This window comes from Parasteatoda tepidariorum, chromosome 10 (genome assembly GCF_982258835.1).
Source record: "Parasteatoda tepidariorum strain Cologne lab strain chromosome 10, Ptep-v5.0, whole genome shotgun sequence".
Classification (NCBI taxonomy): Eukaryota; Metazoa; Arthropoda; class Arachnida; order Araneae; family Theridiidae; genus Parasteatoda; species Parasteatoda tepidariorum.
Window position 1 is genome coordinate 39,024 of NC_141764.1, and position 7,033 is coordinate 46,056.

Below are 7,033 nucleotides of genomic sequence, written 5' to 3' on the forward strand. Positions count from 1 at the left end.
GGGATGAAATCGAGCACCAACCTCTCTCCAGGGGCCCTATTACCAGCTTCACGGAATCTAATTCCGATCGAAATGAAGCTCTCGTGACGTCATAAGTCCGTGAATGTCAGTTAGGCCGTATTACGAGCTCTTTATTCCGCTCGGAACTAAATTCCGATGCGAAATAATTACGAATCCGATTCCGGCAGGTTTTGAGCAAGCGAAATCTAAATTCCGATAGAAGTTCGTTTATTTTAGTGATCAAAATGGCGCTGTTTTCTGTCATTACTACCGATTAAAGCCAATCTGAAAAACATTTTTGTAGTTTTTCTTAGCGTGTAACACAAAATTTGATAATTTTAATTTAATTTTATTTAAGATAGGATATTTTTATAGCTTTCATGAATATAATTGTATTTCTATACTTAAATTGCGGCTTATTTTGTTTTACGGATTGAGTTAAAAAGAAGAGCTTTTCGTTATATTCAGAAAGATGATAACTTATCTATTTCATAATTTTATAACCGTCGTCGAACAGCCGACCTAATTTTGTGTTTACGACTACTGATGTTCAACTCCGTAGTCTTTTAATTTTAAATCCAACCCAGAAGACAAGGAGAGTCCTGTATTAAGTATTGAGTGAAATTTGCCTCCGTGGAGGACTTTTTGATGGAACTAACACTCACTTCCGTTACATGGAACGCAAAACAACGAAAACCTCCCACGGTTAGCCTGACCTCACGGAGACTCCAGATCTTCTGAGCCACAACGGCTAGGCCTGATTAATAATAAAAAATGATTGCTTATGAAAAAATAATTTCATTGAGATAATGATGAACATTTAGTTGATATCCAATTACCGCTGAGCAATCTGAAAAACATTTTCGTAGTTTTTCTTTGCGCGTAACGCAAAATTTGATCATTTTAATTTCAACTTAATCACGGTTAAAATAAATTATTTTTGTAACTTTTATAAATATTGTTTTTCGCCGATACTTAAATTGCGAGTTACTTTGATTTTTGGGATGAGTTAAAATATAAATAAAAAATATATAAAGAGCATCTCGTTATATTCACAAATATAATTGGCTGTCTGTCAAAGATGCAAAGATTCATTATATAAAAAAAACTTCATTGCGAATCCTGAACATTAAGCTGGAACTTTTTAAGCGTCAAGCAATCTGAAAGATATTTTCGTGGTTTCCCTTTACGAGTAACGCAAAATATGATTGTTTTCTTTAAAAAATAAATAAATAAATAAATAAAAATTAAAAAAAAAACATAAAGGCAGCAATGTTTAAATATTTACATAAATTATGAGTTATTTTATTTTTCTGCCTTGTTAAAACAAAACAAAATGAAGAGCATTTGATTGAGGGCAATTCATTAGCAGATTAGATAGTCTTTTGCGGACGTAAAGAAATGATTTGGCAGATTTCTTCATAATAAATGCTACAAATAATTATTTTCATGAAAAAGATTTTTATTTTTAATTCTCATGGGAAAATTTAACAAATTTACAGTTGCATTATAATAGAATTAGACGCTTCAAACTAGTAATTATGGTTGAATAAGCAAATATCCTTCCTTCGGTTTTAATTAACCTAAGGTTTTAAGTAATCCCAAAATTGCTTGTAATGAAAATAATATTAGACAACCTTGATTTTCCTTCTGGAATTTCATTGTAATTGCATTCAGTGGTGGATATTGCTGGCGAATATAGATTTTAGTTATAGATTATAGATGGGAAGTAATTTTTTAAAGTAAAACATATGGATTTTTAAGCTTACAGTTCTAAGTTAATGCGATTTTATCTCGCATAGAAGAGAAAACAAGCATATCGTTGCCAGATTAATAAATTAGAATTATAGTAATTTTCTAATTGGTCAAAGTTAGTCCCGCCTACAAACTCCAATTTCACCCGAATCGTGCGGAAAGGCGATTTCGATTCCGGATTCCGATATGCTCATGTTGCGACACAGTGGGTTTTACGAAATTGGCAATCCGATGAAAGCTAGTTTCCGAGCGGAATAAATTTCGATGAGTTGGTAGTAGGGCCCCAGATCAACTGACGTTGAGAATCGCTTGTAGCACTAAAACGACTGTCATCTGTAAAGGGGACGCGACTCCATTGATGAGGTGTCCAGGTTTCGTGTTCTCTGCACCACTTTAAACGGTGCCGCCGATGGCTAACTTTTAAAGGTATGCAGCGTTCAGGACGTCTAGTAAATAAGCCACCTTTGTGGAGGCGTCTGGCCATTGTAAATCTTGATACTTGTCGTCCTGTGGCTGTGCACAGTTGATGAGATATGGCGCTCGCTGACTGAAAACGGTTTCTTTTCGCCTGGAGGACAATGTAACGGTCATCTCTTGGTGCTGTTTTCCTTGGACGGCCACCACCAACCTTCCGAACAGCTGTACCAGTAGTTTTAAAGGCATTCCAAGCACGAGAAACAACACTTTTGTTGATCCCGAACTCTTCGGCGACACTGGTCACACTACGCCCCTCCTCAAGCTTCCCAATCATTATTCCTCGAGTAAAGTCGTCTAAATGATTTCTTAAAGACATGTTTCACAAAACAAATCACTTGCAGTGAATGTCTTTAACTACGGTGCTCTTCATCCTTTTATCACAGCTTTGACCTGCGCGCCGACCGACAAGGTTTACGTCCGCTTACATCACCTACGACGTTTTATTTCTAAAATTTGCATACAAATAATCTTTCTACTGAATTACGTGCATATTATACTGCAATTTCATGGCTATCTTATACTTTGTTGGGGAGCTGTTGCCGAAAAACCACTTGTTGCTTAAGTTTTGCACACCAGTGTAAATTCTAGACAGATGGATATGGTCAATTTTAAAAACCTTAATTATAGGACAAGAGACAGATTGATTTTGTCAAAAATACACTTAATTTTCCTGCAGATCAAAAAGCGGACTATAGTGGGCCTTATTAGTCTTTGATTTTGCTTCATACCAAACTTCGACTGTCAATGGATCCTTGTTTCCTTGGATACTTGTTGATCGACCATCTAATGGATCCTTGTTTCTTCGTTAATCTAGAACAGGGGTTTCCAACTTACATGAGGCCGGGGGCAACAATAAAAAACACAAATCAAATGGCGGGCCGCAACTTTATCAAAATTTTTTGTAAGACTCTTTTATGTTTGAAGGAACATACATATTACTGTCGGAGTTTTATCAAGTAGTACAAAACAAAAGTATTGAATTACAAATTAAAATAAGAAGTATATTTTTAGAAATATTTAATTGTTATTAATAATATTTTTAAAAATATTAAATAAATAATAAAAATTCGGGCTGCAATAACTTTCAAGTGATCACCTAAGTATTAAACAATTAATGTGCAACAGATATCTAATTCTATTAAAACTTATATAGTAGCACACAAAATATTCAGTGAGAAATTTGAGGTTTGTCTGCTGCAACCACCAGAGAATAGATATTTACATTTTAAATTTACAAATGCGTGTTTAAATATTTTCGTACAAAATGAGTGGTTTCAAAAAGATAAATCGGAGAATTTCTTCGAGAAAATTTCTGATACGCACATGCTAAATTATATTCACAAAATACGAAAAAAAATGAAATAAAAAAGAGCAACATACACGATTATTTTTGTATTTGAATAAATATTTTCTTGTATGCAAAACCTGAAAAATAAATTTCTTTGCACCGTTGGTATGTTAAATTTCACAGAAACGAAGAAATTAGGTTTTTATTAACGAGAAAATTATTTTAAATCTATTTTTTAAGGTGTGAAAATTAAATTTTGAAATGCTGCATGAAACAAGGGTATTCATTGCAATGGAGTAGATTTAGTTTCAAGTTTATCCTTACCGCAATCTTCTTCGTCAGTTCCGTCACCGCAGTCATCCATTCCATTACACTTCTGATTTTTGGTGAAACAGTTTCTGTTCACGCATTGAGTTTCACCAGCCTCGCACACACTTGCTGTTAAAATAAATAACAGATATAATGTCTGTGTTTCATCAGAATAATTGAAAGTGAACATGGATTACTTTGGCATTTAAATAAAAGCTCAATTTACGTGATAGCAGATGTTATTGATATGCCTCCAGAGAACATTTTTTAAAAATAAATAGAGTATTTCGAGATCCTGCATTCAAACATCAGGACATACTTCTAAGTATAATAAACTCATATTACTCATTTCGCCTCTTACATGTTCATGTGGTGAATTTGTTATTAAAATGCTTATTACAACATATGCTAACATTAAAATGGTGACTTTGATAAATAATAAATAAAATTAGCTGCTTTGTGTAAACCAAATTATACACTTCTTTACTATAATGAAATATACAATTGTAAGGGTTACTTCGCCAAAACGAAACAAGCCTTAACTTGTATTAATTTCTTTTATAAAAAAATTTACATGGATCTAAAACAGTCAACAATATATTTTAAAGCAAAAAAAAATACTTTAAAAAGCAATTTAGCTTAAGGGAACTGTTCAAGAACTAAACAGCATAACCAAGTATTTTGAGTATTTAGGTTAAAAAGTTAAAATATGTCTTTATATTTAGTTGATACCTGTGTAAATTGAAGTGAACTTCAGTCTGTTAACCAGTTTTATTTAACTCTCTTAAGCCTATACGAATGATAAAAAAAAAACTTTTATTAATATTGAGAATGGACTAATAGAAGTCTTGTGTACTTAAATATATAATTTATGTATGTTTAAGGGCATCTAACCACTGTACATAGTTTATCATATACTATTCATAATGAGTGCAAATTTTAATACCACGATGCACGCGATATTTTTCAACTATAATCCAATTGTGTTAAGCAAATATTTTTGTTAACCAAATAAAATGTAGTAACATTCACAGTAATATCGGAATGTATACTATATATTCGATGTGCGCTATTATCGGATGTGAATCAGAACCTGGCGTTGTTCTACTTGGTACCCGTAAATACTGATTTGTGATATTTTCATATAAAGTTTGAGATCAAAAATATGCTAACAATTAATTATCAAAATGTTTTAGTGTTACAATTTAATATATTTAAAATCCTTGAAATTGAAATGCTGTTTGGATGAATAAGAAAAAGCATATTTATATGTTTAACATTAGGGAGTTGCCGACCAGGTGGCCGAGTGGTTAGCGTGTCTGACTGCGGAGCCATCGGCCGCGGTTTCGAATCCTGTTCAGAGAATGGATGTTTCTTTATCTCTCTGTGTCTCCTTTGTGTGAATGTGACCCGCCCTACAAACGGGTTTGTGGTTGTATGACGTGTGCGACGCTGCTCCATCACCGTGGCTTCGAGTGGAAACATGATGGAGTTAACATTTCTTCAGTTTTCAATAATTAATGTTACTCGGCATATTTGTTTCTAGTACGCTTTACTTCTGCTTTACGTATAGATTTAGTGAGCTTTAAGGATATTTAATTTTTTCTTAGAGTTTCATCTGCTTCTATTTTTTTTAAATTATTTTTTTTAAGTAGTTTTTTAAATATTTTGTAAATAAAATGCTGTTTCCATGACAGCGATCGTTTTATTCTATGACGACGATTCCATCGACGGTTTCCAACGCTGGAATTTCGTATTTTCAATACTTTTCTCGAAACGCCAGAAGAAGAAGATTGTTTACAAATCACCCCTAGAAAAAATAGAAAAATAATACAATCTTTGTTTTCCGAGTTATTAGCTTACTGACATACTTTTGCTCGAGTTATTAGCTTGTCAGACTTTTTTACAAAGAGAGAGAAGAGAGTAATTTTTACATTTTATAATAAGTAGAAAGATTAAAATTTTAAGGTAGAGAATTTTAACAAAAAACAATTTAAAAAATTGCTTGAAACTAATGCAATTTGTTTTAAGATTTATTAATATCATGAAACTCATTAGAAGAAAAGTATTTTCCCTGATGTATTATTTTTTTTCTTTAAAAAAATCTCTTGAAGAATTAACAGTAAAAACTTCGTATATGTTTAAGACATTCTAAGAATCAATATTTTAACACACTTTCTTGACAATTTCGAACTAGAAGAAGTTTTCATATGTTTGTTATTAAAACACGTGTTATTTCGAACAAGTAATCAGAAGCTTTAAATGTATCTTTGGTTTTAATTTAGTTGAAAACGGCATGATTTTTGAAAGGCACCAAAGAATGAAAACAATATGTTGTCTAACTCAATAATTGATCTGCACCATGGATATAATGAATTAAATCAGTATATTCGACTAAGTTAATTTTTCAAGTTATAAGTAAGGAGACAATAGGATCAACTAAAATGTTAAAATATTTTAAAATTTTTCATCAGAGAAATTTCAATTGCAGTTTTTTTTAAAACTATTTTTCAAGATGTGCATATTGGAACGGTAAAAAATGACACTTTAGATTTCTGAAAAAAAAGGAGAAATTATGATTCAATCATAGAAACGCATTGTCTAAAACAAAATCATTTAAGCTCAGCTAAATAAGCTCTTACTGAAGTAGGGTGAAGACTCGTATTGAATTTTAAATCCTTTTCCTGATCCCATGAAATCTGTTCGGAAAAGGGAACGGATCTCATTTTCACCTACATTTGAAAGTATGGGCTTTGGCAATTCGTATCCACAGAAATTGCCCAATACTGACTTCTTGTCTTTTCCGAAGAAAACAAGCTGGTCTTGAGAACAACCTCTCGATGGATCAATGTCGAACTCTAAGAAGGTTATCTTAATTCTCTGAAAGGAGGAAAACGGTATTTATTTATGTTATCCTTCGTAATGAAAAGCTTTTCCGCTAAAATGAATGAAAAAGTTCATGCGACATCATTTTTTTTAAATAAAAATATTAAGGACGCTGATATATTTCACCAAAAACGACGATAAAAATATTTTAATAAATTTATACTAGGTTCAAGACAAATTAATTTATATCATTTAAAGTAAATGTAAATTTTTAACCTTCGTACATCCCTTATGGACCCCATTTTTATTTTCAATTCATTTTTCTTAAAAAAAAAAAAAAAATTTAAAAAAAACTTTTTGGAGTTGAATTTCTTAAAA

The 7,033-nt window shown here is 31.9% G+C and overlaps 1 pseudogene across 1 annotated transcript in view; it reads right to left on the reverse strand.

The window, feature by feature from the left end:
* LOC147802064 (chymotrypsin-like elastase family member 2A) overlaps positions 1-6,730 on the reverse strand; it is a 31,829-nt pseudogene extending 25,099 nt beyond the window's left edge. Inside the window, exons 1-2 of the transcript XR_015429893.1 lie at positions 6,472-6,730; positions 3,845-3,958 (exon numbers count right to left, since the gene is read on the reverse strand). The product of XR_015429893.1 is annotated as a chymotrypsin-like elastase family member 2A (transcript). The remainder of the gene's footprint in view (positions 1-3,844; positions 3,959-6,471) is intronic.
* Positions 6,731-7,033: the final 303 nt, after the last annotated feature.